The 20,408-nt window shown below is 49.4% G+C and overlaps 1 protein-coding gene across 3 annotated transcripts in view; it reads left to right on the forward strand.

Moving 5' to 3' along the window:
* UBE2QL1 (ubiquitin conjugating enzyme E2 QL1) overlaps positions 1–20,408 on the forward strand; it is a 54,596-nt gene that overhangs the window by 23,442 nt on the left and 10,746 nt on the right. The window lies entirely within an intron of this gene.

Here is a 20,408-nt window from a genome sequence, read left to right on the forward strand (position 1 = left end):
CTACCCACTCCAGTGTTCTGGCCTGGAGAATTCCATGGACTGTATAGTCCATGGGATCGCAAAGAGTCACACACAACTGAGCGACTTTCACTTCAGATCCCACATATAGGTGATGTCATATGGTATTTGTCATTCTCTGTCTGAATTACTTCATTTAGTATGACCATCTCTAGATCCATTCTTGTTACTGCAAATGGCATTATTGTTTTTATTGCTGAGTAATATTTTATTGCATATACATGCATTTTCTTTATCCATTCACCTGTGGATGAATGGGCTTCCCAGGCGGTGCTAGTGATAAAGAATCCACCTGCCAATAGAGGAGACATAAGAGACGTAGGTTCCATCCCTGGGTTGGGAAGGTCCTTTGGAGGAGGGTATGGCAAATCATGCCAGTCTTCTTGCCTGGAGAACCCCATGGACAGAGGAGCCTGGTGGGCTACAGTCCATGTGGTCACAGAGAGTCGGACACGACTAAAGCGACTAAGCACACAGCATCTTCTTTATCCACTAATCTATCAGTGAGGACTTAGGCAGCCTCCATATCTTGGGTATTATAAATAGTGCCTCTATGAACATAGGGGTGCTTGTATCTTTTCAAATTAGAATTTTCATCTTTTCCGGATGTATGCCCAGGAGTAGGATTGCTGGATCATATGGTAGCTCTATTTTTATTTTTTAAGGAACCTCCAGACTGTTCTCCAGAGTGGCTGCACTAATTTGCACTCCCACCAACAGTGGAGTGTGTTCCTTTTTCCAGGAGACATTTTATGATACTCAGGCAAGAGCCTGAGTCGGTTCTTGACAATCAGAGGCCAACAATGAGTGAGCTGCCGAGGGGAGCCAAGATTCAGGTGTGCTTCTGTGCCCAGCGCTGAGTCCAGGGGCTTGAAGGTCCTTACAGGATAGCACACAGCCTGATGCCTTTGTCCCCTACATGAAAGACAGCCTCTCAGAAGACTGCCCTTCCCAGAGGGCAATAAGCTATGGCCTTTGTCCACTCAGGGCAAGACTTGTGATGACGCACTTATATGATGCTATTACAGTTTTTATCATCATCTTTTAATTCTTACCATGAATAGCAAGGACTCAGCATTTCCTGAAGGGGCCAGGAAAAGCATAGATTTTGTGATAATGTGCAAAATTATAATGTTATACATTGTTTTATCAAACATGTAAAATGCTGAGCTTTTTTCTGATTATAGAAAGTAGTACATACTTATTGTACAAAATCCATCCAATAGCAGAATGTACAAAATAGGGAATGAACAGATCCAGAATTCTACCTGCCAGAAATAATGATTTTTTTACACAGACACACACACCACACACACATGCACACATACCACACTTGCACACACACACACAGTTGCACCAGTGTAACAGCTTTCACAGAAATGGCATTGTGCTGTGTGTGATGGTCTGAAGTCTGCAAGTCTTTCCTCACCAGTGCACCTCTAAACATTAGGTCGCTGAGCCAGATCAGGTCACTCCTCGAGACTGCCAGGCGCCCCGGGTGTGGAGTCAGGACTCCGGAGCTGTCCACAGAGCAGCCTCTCTCTTGTCGTTCTTGTGCATCACAGCCCCTCACCTGTGCTGTGTTACCTTGAAGGACCCTCCCAGAAGCGGGTCACTGGATCCCAGGGGTAGGCACACATATTGATGGGACAGTGTTGTCAAATTGCCTGTCATCAAGGTCACACCAGGTTGCATCCCCCAACAGCATGAGTTTGACACCTCTCCACACCCCTGTACTTGTTATTCCAATGTGTACTTCCTGGTCTCGTTGACAAATCATATCTGGTTCTTTCTTAAACCCTACAGTCAACTGCCTCCCTATTTATGTATTTGCCTCTGTATTTGTCTTTTTTAATCGAGGTCTAGTTTATTTTCAATGCCATGTTAGTTTCAGGTTATAGCACAGTGATGCAGCTATGCATATGTATGTATACGTACATTCTTTTTCAGATTCTTTTTCCTTATAGGCTACTACAAAATACTGAATATAGTCCCCTGTGCTGTACAGTAGGCCCTGGTTGTTTATTTTATACATTGTTGTTCAGCCACTCAATTGTGTCCAACTCTGTGACCCCATGGACGGCAGTGTACCAAACTTCCCTGTCCTTCACTATCTCCCAGAGTTTGCTCAAACTCATATCCATTGAATCGGTGATGCCATCCAGCCATCTCATCCTCTATCATCCCCTTCGCCTCCTGCCCTCAATCTTTCCCAGCATCAGGATCCTTTCCAATGAGTCAACTCTTCCCATCGCGTGACAAAAATGTTGGAGCTTCAACATCAAGTGTGTATTTGTTCATCTCAAGCTCCTAATTTATCAGCCCTCCCTTTTCCCCTATTTTAACCATAATTTTTTTCCTGTGTGTGTGGGTCTATTTCTGTTTTGTAAACACATTCATTTGCATCTGTATTTTTTTTAATTTCACATCTAAGGGATATCATATGACATTTGTCTTTCTCTGTCTGACTTCATGAAGTATGAAAATCTCTAGGTCCTGCGAAAACATCTTTTTTTTTTAACTGAGGTATAGCATCTGTACTCATTTGCTAGGGCTGCCATAACAGCATACCACAGACTGGGCGGCATTTATCTGCCCATCGTCCTGGAGGCTGCAAGTTCAAGAGCACGGTGTGGGCAGGGTCAGTTTCCGCTGAGGTATCTCTCCCTGTAGGTGGGCATCTCCTCCATGCCCTCATGTGGTCATCCCTCCGTGCCTGTCTGCACCCTAATGTCCTCTGCCCATAAGGACCCCAGACCTAAAGGACTAGGGCTTGCTTACGGGCTTCCCAGTTCTTCCCAGGTGGCGGCAGTGGTAACGAACCCGCCACCAATTCGGGTGGATGTAAGAGATGCAGGTTCAATCCCTGGGTCGGGAAGATCCCCTGGAGGAGGGCATGGCAACCCACTCCAGTATTCTTGCCGGGAGAATCCCATGGACAGAAGAGCCTGGTGGGCTACAGTCCACGGGGTCGCAAAGAGTCAGACACGACTGAGCGACTAACACTTAACACTTCACTAGTGACCTCGTTAACCTTGTGCGTGCTGTGCGCTTAGTCACTCAGTTGTGTCTGACTCTTGTGACCCCGTAGACTGTAGCCCGCCAGGCTCCTCTGTCCATGGATTCTCCAGGCAACAATACTGGAGTGGGTTGCCATTTCCTCCTCCAGGGGATCTTCCCCACCCAGGAATCGAACCTGGGTCTCTTGTGTTGCAGGCAGACTCTTTACTGACTGAGCTATGAGGGAAGCCCTCATTAACTTTAATTACCACTATAAAGGCCCAAATTCTAAGTAGAAATAAGGGCCTAAATCGGCTGAGGAATTGAAGACCTGAGGGGGTGAGGGCCTGCTTCCCGGATTGCTCGAATTCTGGCCCCTGGAGGTTGCTGGCTGGGCCTCCCCGGTCCCCCCGCCTCTCTGGGGGGCATCTGGCCTCCCTCGGAGGGGGCTGGTGAGAGAGCAAGACAGTATGCCCGCGGCAGAGGCCCCATCCCAGAAGGGACGTCCCATCAGCTCTGCTGTGATCTGTTCACATGACAAGTGACAGGTCCTGCCCACACTCACATCGCAGGTCACCAGGGGCGGAAACCCCAGGAATGGGGATTTGGGGCCACCTTAGAGGCTGCCCATTACAGGATGGGCTGTGTTTGCTGATTTGGTCAGTAACACTTATTTTCGTTACGTCTTCTAAACAGTTATTATTGATGTATGGGAAAGCTGTCAAATTTTCGCGTATCCATAATGTATTCATATGGCTGTATGTCCATTCCACCTCATTTTCACTGTGGCTTTTTTCTTTCGGCCTCATGTGCAGAGAGAACTGGGTTAATCATGGCCCACCCGTCCTTCTCTCTCTCTCTCTCTCATCTTTTATTGAAGAAGAGATGGCTAATTTTGCAGCATGGCTAATTCTGCAGTAGTTCGGTTCACCCGTCTTTTCACAGCAAGAACTGTGTGCGAAGATCCATGTCCGCAGGCTTACCTCACAAGATACACCCCTGTTATGTTCTTGCCGTAGCTTTATAACTCTATCTTTTGCACCTTCAGTGTGCCCCGTTTGCTTTGTGGGCGATGAGAAACGCAGCTTCTCCATGTGCTGCACGGGCCTGCGTTCCACCGTCCTTTGCTTTTTCCCTTCATTATTATATACAAATTCCCACATATGTAGAGTCCTCTTGGGCTCCACTCTCCCATCTCTCTGCTCCTGCATGAACATTATTCTGTCTTAGGAACACAGCCCCCTAGTCTGCCACTCTGTCCAGCGGCAGGTAGTACAAGACACCCCCTCTTTGCTCTTCTCAGCCCTTTGTGGATATTTCATGTTGCGCGTAAATTGTTTTCAACTGTTTGTCAGGAATTTTTATCACAGCAGGGAGCTCTCGTTTCGGCAACGGAGCACACCGGAAATCTCCGTGTCCACATGGAGTGTGCGTTTCCTGCACACCGTCTGATGGGAGCTGGCGCCTCTTCCCACCATGTGCCTTCTCCATCGACAGCACGTGAGGTGCACGGTCAGAGTCCCACCCACGCAGGCTGAGGATGGCTGAGCGCAGCCGCTCCTCCTGGCCCGCCCACAATGGACGTGCCCCGCCCACAATGGACGTGCCTCGCCCCCCGTCACCGCCCGCCGGCCAGAACGAGCCACACGGCCGCCATCTGATGCGCAGGAGTCGGGAACGCAGGGCAGGCATGCTCTCTACCCCATCAAGTTCCTCAAAAACAGCCACGTCTCAGGCTCAGCGAGGTGTACACGTTAAATACAAACAGCATTGGCCTGTCAATCATGCCTCACAGGGGTGGAAAAAAATTGCTAAGCCTTCAGGATTTTCTGCGTAGGCAATTCTATCATCTGCAAATAACGAGGTCAACAGGCGATTGCATCCCGGTGGCACGAAAACACTCTTAATACCATGAGAGGCAGGCAAACACAGCTGGAGCCAAACAATCGTTTTTTGCCATTTCAAATATCAAGATCGAACAAGCTTGATTTTTGTATATTTGCATCACAACACAAGCCAACATGAACGTCACATGAAACAGGAAATTGTGAAAAATTGCCCTGTAACATTTAAAATGTCACTGCAAAACATACCTGGGATTACCTTTCCCATCCCCAGGAAAAGGGCAGTGTTGATAATTTAATTCTTTCACTCCCTTTGATATCTAATTAGCACCTCCCAAATAAACCCTATCCCAAATTGTCCACTGGAAACATAACCACTGCATGAGCTGTTTTCAGCAAAAGTGGAAGAAGAAATTTGTCTTCTGTAGACGCTGATCTTGCTAAAGATGCTTGTTGGAAACCTGATCAGGACGGGTGTGCTGCTTGGTTTTAAGTCTTCAGGGGCTTCCCTGGTGGCTCAGATAATAATGAATCTGCCTGCGATAAGGGAGACCCGGGTTCGATCCCTGGGTTGGGAAGATCCCCTGGAGGAGGAAATGCCAACCCACTCCAGTATTCTTGTCTAGAGAAACCCATGGACAGAGGAGCCTGGTGGGCTAAAATCCATGGGGTCACAAAGAGTCAGACACGACTGAGCGACCAACACTTCACTGCAGGGCTAAGAGGATGATGGTCTGTGCTCACGGTATCTGGGTGGGCCCGTCCACCACTGCCATCTGTGACACCGTGCAGATGACCCCTCCAGCAGGAGCTCTAGTCCTTAGGCTGTTACTTAGGACGAGAGCAGGCAGGGGCTGGTATGGTGAGAACAAGGTCTTCTGTCATCAGATAAGGCTGGTATATCCTGGCTTACTCAGGGCCATTAAATTTCTTATGCTGACGATATGGTGATATTTCTTGTGAAAGCTGAGATGCACATCGGTCCTGTAATGCCCAGTTTGGCATGATGAGCTCTAAGTCTAATTGCAGCAGCTGGCCTGGGTCGCTGTGGGTGCATGCTCCATTGGGCCACCCCTTTGTGACCCCGTGGACGGTAGCCTTTGGGTCGCTGACAAACACCTGTCTACCTCTGCTGACACAGAGAAGTGATTCGCCCCTTCATTCTCCATGGGATCATTTTCAAAATTACAACTGTATCCATCTCCCAGGGGAGGATTAGATGAGCTAATGTGTGAAATGCCATGTGGGGCACCCACGTCCCACTTCCCTCTGGCGTTCTGGCCGGGATGCAGGGGAGCCTTCACCACATCAGTGCTGGTGACTCTCCCAGATCCCTGCTTCCCCCTCGGGAAGCAGCTGGACCACACGTGGGGTGCGGGGTGCATGGTCCTGTGATGCCTCCATGGAGGCCTTGGGTACCCGAGACTGTGAGCTGGGAGGTCTCAGCTTCACATGTCCCTCCCAACACACAGTGAGAAGGGGGTTTGTTCCCCTCCAGTCTGTGCTGTGTGCTGTGTTATATGAAGGTATATGAAAATATATCTGTGGGCATAAAACACATAATCACAGCTGACCTGAATTTGCCATACAGACTTAACTCCATACATTATATCCATGGTTAAAATTAAGTATCCAGGGGGCTTCCCTGGTGGTCCAGTGGTTAACGCTCTGTGCTTCCACTGCAGCGGGCCTGGGCTCAATCCCTGGTCATGGGACTAAGATCCCACATGCTGGGAGGTGTTGCCAAAACATAAATAAACAGGCTTTTCTGTCCATGGGATTCTCCAGGCAAGGATACTGGAGTGAGTTGCCATTCCCTTCTCCAGGGGATCTTCCCAACCCGGGCATTGAAGCTGGGGTCTCCCGCATTGCAGGCAGATTCTCTAATGGTCCCAGCCACCAGAGAAGCCCATTAGACACTTAGGTTTCCAAAATGGAAATATAATTCTGTTCAGTTACAGTAGACTAGCCAGTGACAGCCAATATGGCTTTCTCATGCTTCCCCCAAAATGTTACCAAACCAAATGTTACCATACCGAACAGTAAAGCCAGTCCACTGACACCAGGCTGTGGTGAAGGACAGTATAGGGTTTTTTGTGAGGCATCCAACATGCGGCAAGGAGAATGGGCAGCCCGTGGTCAAAAGAGCCAAAGTCCCCTGTAGCATTCAGGGAAGGGTTTTGAAGACAGTGTTTAGGGTGAGAGTCAAAGATACCTGATCAGCTCATGGATATTTTTTTTTTGATAGGTTGGTGGTGAGATTGTTGTTCTGTTGCTATGTTGTGCCCAACTCTTTGCAACCCCATGGACTACAGCATGCCAGGCTTCCCTGTCCTTCACTGTCTCCCAGAGTTTGCTCAACTCATGTCCATTGAGTCAGTGATACCATCCAACCATCTCATCCTCTGTCATCCCCTTCTCCTCCTGGCCTCAATCTTTCACAGCATCAGGGTCTTTTCTAATGAGTCAGCTCTTCGCATCAGGTGGCCAAAGGATTGGAGCTTCAGCTTCAGCATCAGTCCTTCCAATGAATATTCAGGACTGATTTCCTTCGGGATTGACTGGTTTGATCTTCTTGCTGTCCAAGGGACTCTTGGTGGTGAGAAAACCAAGTATCGGGCGTCAACATCATTAACCTTCTGGTTCCAGTGGGTCTGGGGTCCCCACGCTTATGAGGAGCGTACAGTTAACTTCTTCCACCTGGTGGGGGTTTTAGTGTCTGAAAAACAGCTCAAGGGTACAGTTCAGAATATCATCTACAGTCCCTGAGGAGGAAGTAAAGGCCCTTGACTTCGTTTTATGGCTAAGCTATTGTTGTTTTGTCTTACTTGGCTGTTTTCCTTCGTGTCCTCATTTTTTGACTTCTCTGATTAAATTTCTTCTTTGGAACTCTGAGAAGGTCAAGAAGGCTAAAGTTTTTCTGCAGATGAGAGGCAGGGGACACAGAGAGGGGGCGGGGGCACAGAGAGGGGGCGGGGACACAGACAAGATGGGGCGGGGCACAGAGAAGGGGCGGGGACACAGAGAGGGGGCGGGGGCAGCCTGTCTGTGGGAAAGTCCCACGGCGTCCTTGTTGTTCGCTCAGTCGTGTCCGACTCTTTGCGGGTCCTGCTTGGTTTCAAAAACTTAAAGGATGATTCTTCAGAACATTTGATTATGCTGTTGTTTACTCAGAAATCTTATCTATAAGAATTGCTTTGTTTAATTTGTATTACATTTTAGATGTCTTGAGAATATATTTGGGTTCAATTTGTATAGTTTTTTTTTATTTATCATGTAAAAACTTCATGTATCTGGAAAACACACTGTTTGCATTGGGTGTGCAAACATTATCTCTAGAATTTGCTTTTCCTCAAATGCTTTATGAAAAGTATAAAAGTGTTAGTGGCTCAGTGCAGTTCAGTTCACTCGCTCAGTCGTGTCTGACTCTTTGTGACCCCATGAATTGGACCACTCCAGGCCTCCCGGTCCATCACCAACTTCCGGAGTTTACTCAAACCCATGTCCATCGAGTTGGTGATTCCATCCAACCATCTCATCCTCTGTCGTCCCCTTCTCCTCCTGCCCCCAATCCCTCCCAGCATCAGGGTCTTTTCCAATGAGTCAACTCTTAGAATGAGGTGGCCAAAGTACTGGAGTTTCAGCTTCAGCATCAGTCCTCCCAATGAACACCCAGGACTGATCTCCTTTAGGATGGACTGGTTGGATCTCCTTGCAGTCCAAGGGACTCTCAAGAGTCTTCTCCAACACCACAGTTCAAAAGTATCAATTTTTTGGCGCTCAGCTTTCTTTATAGTCCAACTCTCACATCCATACATGACCACTGGAAAAACCTTAGCCTTGACCAGACGGACCTTTGTTGGCAAAGTAATGTCTCTGCTTTTTAATATCCTGTCTAGGTTGGTCATCACTTTCCTTCCAAGGAGTAAGCGTCTTTTAATTTCATGGCTGCAGTCACCATCTTCAGTGATTTTGGAATCCAAAAAAATTAAGTCTGACACTGTTTCCACTGTTTCCTCATCTATTTCCCATGAGGTGATGGGACTGGATGCCATGATCTTACTTTTCTGAATGTTGAGCTTTAAGCCAACTTTTTCACTCTCCTCTTTCACTTTCATCAAGAGTATCTTTAGTTCCTCTTCACTTTCTGCCATAAGGGTACTGTCATCTGCATATCTGAGGTTATTGCTATTTCTCCCGGCAATCTTGATTCCAGCTTGTGCTTCTTCCAGCCCAGCGTTTCTCATGATGTACTCTGCATATAAGTTAAATAAACAGGGTGGCAATATACAGCCTTGACCTACTCCTTTCCCTATTTGGAACCAGTCTGTTGTTCCATGTCCATTTCTAACTGTTGCTTCCTGACCTGCATACAGGTTCTCAAGAGGCAGGTCAGGTGGTCTGGTATTCCCATCTCTTTCAGAATTTTCCACAGTTTATTTTGATCCACACAGTTGAAGGCTTTGGCATAGTCAATAAAGCAGAAATAGATGTTTTTCTGGAACTCTCTTGCTTTTTCGATGATCCAGCGGATGTTGGCAATTTGATCTCTGGTTCCTCTGCCTTTTCTAAAACCAGCTTGAATATCTGGAAGTTCACGGTTCACATATTGCTGAAGCCTGGATGGAGAGTTCTGAGCATTACTTTGCTAGCATGTGATGTGTCCAACTCTTTACCACCCTATGGACTGTAATCTGCCAGGCTCCTCTGTCCATGGAATTCTCCAGACAAGAACACTGGAGTGGGTAGCCATTCCCTTCTCCAGGGGATCTTCCCAACCCAGGGATAGATCCCAGGTCTCCTGCATTGCAGGCAGATTCTTTCCTATCTGAGCCACCCGGGAAGCCAGCTGTGTCTTTATAGAGGCATCATTCTTCCCTCTGTGGCTACTCAGATTTTTTTGGCTACATCAATTGTTATTGTGTACAATTATATTGATCAAATAGTTACCCAACTTGATCTTTATAAAGAAAACAAAATTAATTGGACTTGCCATGCTGTAGTCTTAACATTGAGATTATGTAACTAATAATGTATATATCAGAGACTCCTTTGGTCCCATTTCTAAAATTCTCGAGTCTGTGGGGTTTGGTAGATCTAGGAAGCTGCTGCTTACTATCTTAGATAATGCGGGAGGGATGTTTACAAATCAGTGGGGTCCCAGCTCCAACCAATCGTGACTCTGGCATTTCTTTCAGGGTGACCCCATTCCCCACCTACCAGCATCCATTTCCACCTTTTATCATAGAAGGTGATAGTTGCTGTCTCTGCCATGCCAAGAAGCAAGACACAAATGAGAAAGGTCGGTTGAAAATGATGTAGAAACCGTAGCAGGCTTTGCAGGGATCGCTGTCGACTTGTAAAACAGGTTTCGTTTACACAACATGATAAAGCAGAAGGTACCCATAGGTCAGGCATCAGTGAACCTGGCCCCTCTGTCTCTGGCAGCCAGCTTGTGACGCACATGTGTCCCAGAGGGGAGGGGAGGTTCTGTGGTTGCCATTTTCAGCACGCACACAGGTTTTGATAAAAGACAAGCCCCCTACCCACTACATGTAATGACAGACCTGTATCCTCATGGAAGGGATTGGAGGGAGGGATACACTTCTTCCACTGGCCCGAAAGTTCACTGCCTTTGTACAAAAGAGGAAAATTAATTTGGGAAAACAAGGAAAGGAAACAAGTATAACCCTGATTACTGTGAGAGGAGGGGGCAAGACTAGGAAAGGATACCAGTCTGATATAAAGAAATAAAGTGATCCTTTCTGTTAAAGGGACTGGCACAACGGGGTTTATTGCCTTTAGAAATCTATTTAACATTTCAAAACAATTGTGAACTGCTCAATTAAAGATTGGACCAATATTGTGCAAACCTGCTGATACCCTAGGCATGTGTGGATGGGAGCCACTCAGTCTTTCTATTTGCATCAGTGAAGATTGCTTTACCTAGTACAGCAGATCCGTGATGGGCAGGGAAAGTGAAAATGTTAGCCAGTCAGTCGTGTCCAACTCTGCAACCCCGAGGTCTGTAGCCCACCAGGCTCCCCCGTCCATGGGATTCTCCAGGCAGGAATACTGGAGTGGGTTGTCATTTACTCCTCCAGGGCATCTTCCCAGCCCAGGTCAGAACTGTGACCAACCCAAGCTTTATGTTGTTGGTGGTGGTTGTTCAGTCACTAAGTCATGCCCAACTCTTTGCAACCCATGAACTGTAGCACACCAGGCTTCCTGTCCTCCACCATCTCCCAGAACTTGTTCAAACTCATTTCCATTGCGTCAGTGATGCCATCCAACCATCTCATCCTCTGTCGCCTCCTTCTCCTCTTGCCCTCAATCTTTCCCAGCATCACGGTCTTTTCCAATGAGTCAGCCTTTTGCATCAGGTGGCCAAAGTATTGGAGCTTGAGCTTCAGCATCAGTCCTACCAATGAATACTCAGGGTTGATTTCCTTTAGGACGGATTGGTTTGATCTTCTTGCTGTCCGAGGGACTCTCAAGAGTCTTCTCCAACACCACAGTTCAAAAGCATAAATTCTTCAGTGCTCAGCCTTCTTTATAGTCCAACTGTCACATCCATACATGACTACTGGGAAAACCATAGCTTTGACTCTATGGAGCTTTGTCAGCAAAATGACGTCTCTTCTTTTTAATACACTGTCTAGGTTTTTCATAGCTGTTCTTCTGAAGAGCAAGCATCTTTTATGTTCGTGACTGCAGTCACCATCCTCATTGATTTTGGAGCACAAGAAAATGAAATCTGACACTACTTCCACTTTTCCCCATCTATTTGCCATGAAGTGATAGGACTGGATACCAGGATCTTAGTTTTCTGAATGTTGAGTTTTAAGCCAACTTTTTCACTCTCCTTTTTCACTTTCATTAAGAGGCTTTTTAGTTCTCCTTCACTTTCTACCATAAGGGTGGTGTCATCTGCATATCTGAGGTTATTGATATTTCTCCCAGCAATCTTGATTCCAGCTTATGAGTCATCTAGCCCGGCATTTCACATGATGTACTCTGCATATAAGTTAAATAAGCAGGGTGACAATATACAGCCTTGACGTACTCCTTTCCCAATTTTGAACCAGTCTGTCATTTCCATGTCCAGTTCTAACTGTTGCTTCTTGTCCTGCATACAGGTTTCTCAGGAGGCAGATCAGTGGTCTGGTATTCCCATCTCTATATTTATTATATTACAAAGCATGTGTTGGCTGAGGATTCCCAGTGATGTTTATAAAAATCACTGATTGAATTGGTTTCTCTACTTACTATAGTTCTGACTTAATCAAAAAGAAAAGATTCTGTAGCACCACCCTTATACAAATAAAGAGCTGAAATCAGAACATCCCTAAAGTAATGACCTGAAGGCAGTAATAGCCATCCCAGGTGCTTATAGAAAATCCCTTTTTAGATTTTTATTAGGTCAGCCAGAATCAGCCCATCAGTTTCCTAAGCTTTTCAGGCAGAGACTAGAAATTTGAGTTTGAAATCGACTTCCTTTCTTGATTACACTCTTGAGGCTGTTCTCTGGTGACAAAACATGGTGTTTTCTAGAAAGATCCCCACCCCTTCCTTCTCAGCACTGAGTAAGCTATTTCATGTGTTATCTTTGCCCTGCATTTTCTTGCAAGCAGAAAAAGCAGACGTGGGTTTCACCTGCACTGGGCCCAGCACCTTTGTTACTCCCACTTACGGTTGGATGGCAGCTTGTAGCCCCGATGGTTTGCAAGCCTTTCCTTTATCCAGGTGTTCATAGTGCGCGGCCCCAATGCTGAGTGCTGTGCAGTACGGCTCTTCTCACTTCTAGTGCTTTCTTCAGTTAACGAGAAAACAGTGTAAGGAAGGCAGTGTAGGGAGCTGGGGGGCTGGGTGCGGGTGGGGGAGGCATGGGACATAATGTGGGGGGCAGAGGATCCCAGCGGTGGAAGTGAGACACTGGCTTGCGATGTATGCTCACGGGGCAGAAATGCACAGGCTTGCAGCACCTTCCCTGGCTATGGGTGCTGCACCCGACTTACGGGTGCTGGATTTCACCCCAAGATGCTCCAAAAAGTACACCTGATGAAACACTTAGTTTTAAGGTCAAGTGCACTAGGATTCCTGTATTAGGATGTCTTTGCACCATTGACTTGGCTCAGAACAGTCTGGGGTCCTCGGAAGTCAGGGTGGGGAACTGCCTGCTCCAGCAGGGTACTGGTGGGGGGGGGGGAGTTGTCTACACTCTGGGTGGGGAGGGGGAGGGAGTCTGGATGGGGAGGGAAGGCAGGGAGCTGGTCCCACTCTCGCCTCCCCTCCTCCCTGCCTCCCTTCCTCTGCCTCTGCCCCCAGCACTGCGCCTCATTAGCACCTCATTACCAGCCAGCACACAAAACTGTCAGAGTCAAGTTCTCCGGGCAAATACACCAGGCATGATTTAAGTTTACTACAAGCTGCTTGCTTATTCAAGGTTTTTCACACATAGATGGCCACTTTTCCCAGGAAAGAAAGTTCCCCATTTTTTAAAATTGAAGTATAGTTGATTTACAATGTCATGTTAGATTCAGGTGTATACACAGTGACTCAGTCCACATTTCATATATATATATATATATATATATATGTAAATTATATATATATGTATTCTTTTTCAGATTCTTCCCCTTATAGGTTATTACAAAATATTGAGTGCTATCCAATAGGCTATTGTTAGTTATCTATTTTATATACAGTTGTGTGCATCTGTTAATCCCATCCTCCTAATTTATCCCTACCCCGCCTTCCCCTTTGGTAAACATCGACTGGTTTTTCTTTAAATTGTTATTGTAGTTTAGGTGATTGACGTTGTTAGTTTCAGCCGTGCAGCAGCGTGAATCAGTTATACGTGTGCCTGTGTCCACTCTTTTTTAGAGTCTTTTCCCATTGAGGTCATGACGGAGAATTGAGTAGAGTCCCCTGTGCTTCACAGCGGGTCTTTATTAGCTATATATTTTATGTATAGTGGGGTGTAAATGTCAGTCCCAATCTCCCAGTTTATCCCTCCCTCCTGCCCCCCCAGGAGCCATAAATTTATTTTCTACATCTGTAACTCTGTTTCTGTTTTGTAGATAAGTCCATTTCTGAGGGAGGTAAGTCAGGACAGAAAAAGACACCAAGTGATATCACCTATATGTGACATCACTAAACTATGGCCACATCAGTTTGCTTTCTGTGTCTGGGGGTCCATTTTCAAAGCACCCCATTTTAAGACCATGGAGGTGGGACAGTGGTCAGGGAGATGCTGTTTGGCCGGGATCTCCGTGCTCATTATGGGATGGAATGGAAACTTGGGACCCGCCCCCCCAAAAAAGACACAGATGCATCCTGAAAGCATGCAAAACCCACCCCAGACCTCGGCCAGTCTGTGCAGATGTGCCAAGAAGCAAAGGTGCGCCGTGCGTGACACATTCCTGGTGACACTTGTCTGGCTCTTTCCATTACTTGGAAGGCACATCCTGTTAGCGATGCCCACCCGCCCACGAGTCTCCTTATTTTCCGTTTTTACAACCAAAGCACCATGGTATTCGCCGGACTTAGGTGCCTCCGGGACGGTTGCCATTCCTGGGGCAGGAGCGCTGCCCCCGTGACGCAAGGAGAGGAGAGGGATCAGAATCCGCTAGGTGCCCATCTTCAGGGGCGGCCTCACCTGTGAGCCCGGGGGCCCGGCTCACATCAGTGCTGGAGCGCCGTGGTCGCGTGAGGGGCGGCGCCAGCAGGACGGACCCTCCCCCACGGCCCCCCACCCCGGTCAGCTCCCCTTCTGCCTCTGACTGCGTCACCCCCTGGACCTGCCCCCACCTCTGAGCACCCTCCAGGAGAGTGTGGCCTCACAAACAGCCCGGCTCAGGCCACGACCCCCGCCCCAAGCCAAACCGATGTCGCAGGAGCCGGCATCCCAGGCCGAGCTCAGGGGCTCCTGGATTCAGCCCCGTTACGGATTCTTGATGCCCTGCCCCCGGGTCCCAGCCCTCCCTTCCCTGGTGGCTCAGACGGTAAAGCATCTGCCTGCAATGCAGGAGACCCGGGTTCCATCCCTGGGTCGGGAAGATCCCCTGGAGAAGGAAGTGGTGACCCAGGCCAGTTCCTGCCTGGAGAATCCCATGGACAGAGGAGCCTGGTGGGCTAGTCCATGGGGTCGCAAAGAGTCGGACAGGACTGAACCACTCTACTTTCACTTTCTCCCAGCCCTCTCTCGGGCGAACTGCAGGTGTGTTGGGCTGGGGGGCGGGGCAGAGCTTGCAAGGAGCGCCCACTTTCTCCTCCCAGGACAGGAGGTCCCCGCTCCCACTCCCCTCCCGCACCACCTTCAAAACCAGAAGGGCTGGCCCAGCAGGCCTCCTTGGCTGAGCGAGGGACTCTCGGGGACGGTCCAGACTTGGAGGGACAGCTGCCTAGAAAGTCGGTAGTTTAGTCCCTCAGTCGTGTCCAACACTTGTGACCCCGCAGGCCGCAGCCGGCAGGTTCCTCTGTCCACGGTATTTCCCAGGCAAGAACGCTGGAGTAGGTTGTCATTCCCTTCTCCAGGGGAGATTCCCGACCTTCTCCAGGGATCGAGCCAGGTCTCCTGCACTGCTGGCAGGGTCTTCACTGACTAGGCCACCGGAGAAGCACCAGAAAGCTGGTGGGGTTTGTGCAACATAGGAGGGTGGGGGGTGCCCACTGTTGGGTGTAGGATAGGCTCAGAAGTGTATTATACAAGGAGCGTAGCCAATGCTTTATAATAACTGTCAATGGAAGATAACCTTTAAACTGGTATGAACAATAAACAGTTCCTTTAAATTTATGTAGAAATACAAAGTCAGAGAAAATGGGGGAGTTAGGGGAAAACGCTGATCAGAAGGTTGGAAAAGTTGGATGCCCGCAGTGTCCACAAAGGCTGCAGTGGTCGGCCCGGTGACCGTGTCCAGCAGGAAGTGACCGGCACCTGGGAAGCAGGAGGAGGCTGAGCTGTGGACTCCAGGGTTCCTGCTCAGGGCATGATGTGTGAACCAGGACATGTGCACCGGAGACCCGGTCTGTATGGCTCTTCAGAGACAAACCGTGTTCTGGGCTGCTGTCCGAGCCTTCATCACGTCCCCGTTACCCTGGCTTCCATCCTTCCCCAGCACTTTAAGAACGCAGACCCTGCCTTCTCAGACCCATCCCACTGGAAGCAGGTGGAAGGCAGCCATGGGGTCTCTCCAGTGGGCAGAATTGAAATTTCACGTTGTTAGGAACACCAGCACTTTCCTGCGATTCAGTGAAGTTGTGAAGAACAGGGCTTCCTGAGTAACTCAGGTGGTAAAGAATCTGCCTGCCATGGAGGAGACCCGGGTTCGATTCCTGGGTCAGAAAGATCCCCGGGAGAAGGGATGGGCCACCCACTCCAGTATTCTTGGGCTTCCCTGGTGGTCAGATGGTAGATAATCCATCCGCCTGCCATGTGGGAGATCTAGGTTCGATCCCTGGGTGGGTAAGATCCCCTGGAGGAGGAAATAGTAACCCACTCCAGTATTCTTGCCCGGAGAATCCCAAGAGGAGCCTGGCGGGCTACAGTCCCTGGGGTAGCAAAGAGTCAGACACAACTAAGTGACTAAGTGCACACACAGTAAAAAATAAAGTAATACAGGGTCTTCATCTTGCGGTGTCACATGCCGGGGGTGGGGGCAGAGGGTTGGCCCGATCCTGACCCGAGAGCTCCGGTGGGTAGGAAAAGACTCCCAAATCCTGCTCACTCGCCAGGACATGGAGATGCCCCTCTGAGAAGGCTGCTGAGTGTGATGGAGCCAGGTCGGGGGGAGCGTGACCAAGCTGATGAAGAGCCCCCGCAGGGCTCTCCCGGCAGGGCAGAGGGTCTGCTCATGGGCTTCTCCAGGTGCCAGGATCCGCTCAGAAGCAGTAGACCCAGAAGCAGCGTGGTGCTGCGTTAAATGGACCTCCAGCTTGGAGAAGGGAACATGCCGTCCTCGGCTGGCCTGTGGCCAACAGCTCCTCCCGCGCCCTGTGTGTAGCAGATGGAGACCACGGATGCCGGCGTCCCACGGAACAGGGCCCCAGGGGGTGAAGGCGCCCGGCTGACTGAGGTCCCCAGAGTCGGGCAAGAGCTGAGGCCTCCACAGCGGTAGCCAGAGGGCCAGACTTGGTGCTGAAGGCAGACTGGGCGCCCAGGTCAGCTCAGAGCGTGCACTCGGGGTGAGCTCCAGGCGGGAAGAAGGGTGCAGGGGGAGGGGATGGAGGCGCTCAGGGAGCCCAGCGCCCGCATCCAGCGAGGGCAGCCGGGCTGCAGCGTCCCGTGCAGTGAAGGGTCAGTGTCTGGTTCCCTCGGCGACTCCTGGGAGCTGCTCCGTGTTCTGAGCGCCGGCCTGGCCTGGGACTCAGCTGGGGAATCCAGTGTGGTTTTGAGCACATGATTGCCTTCTCTGTGTCTGTTTCCTCACCTGTGAATCAGGGTTGATGGGTTGTCGCTAGCAGAGCCCACCTGCTGGGGGTCCAGGGACCACCCCCACCCCACTTAAGGAGTCTCTGCAAGCCGGGTCCTGAGAATAGTGCCCGGCACAGCAAGGACGAGCCACCACCACCACGACCGCCTTTAAAGAGTGAAGTCCAGAGGCCACTGCCTGTGTCCCACACAGCTGGTGAAAGCCACCAGGACCCAGTTGCTTAGGCAGAAGTATTGGCAAAGCCTCCAGAAAAAAATAATTTTGAAGTGATTATCTTACATAAAGTCTGATCATCACATTCCTTTTTCCCTGTTTGCATCGTCTAAGAAAATGCAATCTGTCTTAAAACAGATCCCATAATTGCTAGAACTTTATTTAAAATGTAGAAGAAAGAGATGCTTATGTTTTGCAAGAATCAAAAATATCCATAAACTGCGCCTTTGGAGCTGCCAGTGGCTTGAAGATGGTTAACGGTCATCAAGTCATCCCTTCTTATCTGCGGGGGGACACACTCCAAGCCCCCCAGCAGAAGCTTGAAACCATGGATCATACTGAACGCTACACTGTGTCGTTTTCTCCACGTGGAAATGCTGGACAGGGAGGATTCACATCCCGGGTGGGACTGAGGGCAGTGGTTGGGCACACCTCATTTACTGTGCATCACAGATAATGTGGGTGCTGTTTTGTTTTGTTTTTTAACAAATTCAAGGTTGTGGCAACCCTTCATCAAGCAAGTCTATCAGTGCCAGTTTTTCAACAGCATTAGTTTGTACTTGGGCTTCCCAGGTGGCTCAGTGAAGGATCTGCCTGCAATGCAAGAGACCCAGGTTCAACCCCTGGGTAGGGAAGACCCCCTGGACAGGGAATGGGGACCCACTGCAGTGTTCTTGCCTGGAGAATCCCATGGACAGAGGAGACTGGAGGCCTACAGTCCATGAGGGTCACAAAAAGTCCGACACGACTGAGTGACTAACATTTTGCAGTTAATGCTGGTTTTTAAATATTTCCATTGTTTTTTTACACACAATGCAATTGCGCACTTAATTTACTGAGTGGTGTGTAAATGTAGCCTTTATATGCACTGGGAAACCAGAATATTTGTGTGACTCACTTTAATGCAATACTCACTTTATTTCAATGGCCTAGAACCAAACCTGCAATGTATCCAAGATCTGTCTGGGCAAGAGATTTCATCTTGCCGTTCAGAACAGTGTGCAATTTAAAACTTGTGAATTTTTATTTCTGGAATCTTCCATGTAGTATTTTTGGACAGTAGCTGACCAAGGGCAACTGAAATCACAGAAAGGGGAACAGTAGCTAAGGGGTGCCACTGGGTTAAATGACGTCGTGGCTTCACTTTAATTTCTATTAAATATTATCCAGGTTTATATAAAAGTGATGCTGACTTTGTCATCCTGAGAGGTTCACAAAAATCAAGAGAGGCTATCTGAAGACGCTGATCACTTAATAATTGGGAAACCGCTTTAGAGACTGTAGTGGAGAGTCTTCCCGCCCAGAAAACCTTCCTTCCTGACGGCAGGGGCCACGCCTCCTTGGCCCTGATGAGGGCCAGTGCTGTGGAAAGCTGGCCTGTGGTCCTGCCGGGGCGGGACGCGAGTCTGGCCAATTGCATTCATGCATCCACTCCTCCAGGGCTTCCCTGGTGGCTCAGATGGTAAGGAATCCACCTGCAGTGAGGGAGACCTGGGTTTGATCCCTGGGTGGGGAAGAATCCCCTGGAGGAGGGCATGGCAACCCACTCCAGTATTGGTGCCTGGGGAATCCCGTGGACAGAGGAGCCTGGTGGGCTATAGTCCATGGGATCGAGAAGAGTCAGACACGGCTGAGCGACTGAACACAGCACAGGGCATCCACTCCTTCAGACCTTCCCAGTGAGCCACCCACCAGGCCCGGGCCAAGCCCTGGCCATCTCCCTCCCGGCGGGAGCAGCCCGAACAAGCTCTGCTCTGTGGCAGGCGCCTAGTTTATCTATGGGAAATGCAGTCCTTTGCACGTTGGCGACTGAGAGACCAGCTGTGTCTTTAAGCAGGGATTCTGTGTCCGGCATCTAATGCCTGATGATCTGAGGTGGCGCTGACGTCATAATAACAGAAGGAAAGGGCACAGTAAATGGAATGCGCTTGAAGCATCCCAAAACCATACCCCGCCCCAGTCCATGGAAAACTCATCTTCCATGAAATTGGTCCCTGGTGCCAAACAGGTGGGGGCTGCTGTCTTTCAGGGTGGGTCGACCCCAGGAGCGTTAATGCTGGTTATTAAGTGTTTCCGTTGTTTTGTGGTGTGCACACAACGTGTGCGCTCCTGATGTGTGTGCAGCGAAAGGCTGTGTGCTGATGGGGAGAGTCCCGCTTCCTCCCAGGTGTCCCCGGGTTCACCCAGTTATCTTTCCCAGACACAGCACCGCCTGCTGGCGCTCTGCCTGCCTCCGGCGGGCGCGTGCTGCCCCGCGATGCTCGGTGAGGACGTTTCCGGTAGAGGGACCACAGCGCCTTCTGCCGCGGACGGGGTAGCCACGTATGCACTCGCACAAAGCTCCATGCAGCCCGCTGAGCGGAGGAGTCTGGGCTTCCCACCTACAGCCGCCGAGCGCGGCTCCAATCCATCCCTCGCCACGCGCACACCGCCCTCAGCGTCCTCTGTTCCAGTGGAATGTTCTAGCAGCCTGCCGTGAAACACGCTTTTCTAATAGGCTTTGCGTGTCAACTGTGAATTAGTAGCCGGTGTCAGAATTAGAAGACCAACCTTGTGTCCTCAAGGTGTAACTTCCAGAAAGATAGACAGCTTTTTTGTTTCTGAGATGAAAGTTTTGAGTTGATCATTTCTAGAGTCTGTCTCACAGTCTTTTTTGTGTGTGTGTGTGTGTGTGGTTTATATTATAAAAATAAGACCTTTAATATATAGTACAATCTTTATGGGCTTCCCAGGTGGTGCTAGTGGTAAAGAACCTGCCTGCTAATGCAAGAGACGGAAGCGATGCGGGTTTGATCCCTGGGTCTGGAAGATCCCCTGGAGGAGGGCATGGAAACCCACTCCAGTTCTTGCCTGCAGAATCCCATGGACAGAGGAGTCTGGTGGGCTACAGTCCATGCGG

Source organism: Odocoileus virginianus, chromosome 14 (genome assembly GCF_023699985.2).
Source record: "Odocoileus virginianus isolate 20LAN1187 ecotype Illinois chromosome 14, Ovbor_1.2, whole genome shotgun sequence".
Lineage (NCBI taxonomy): Eukaryota > Metazoa > Chordata > Mammalia > Artiodactyla > Cervidae > Odocoileus > Odocoileus virginianus.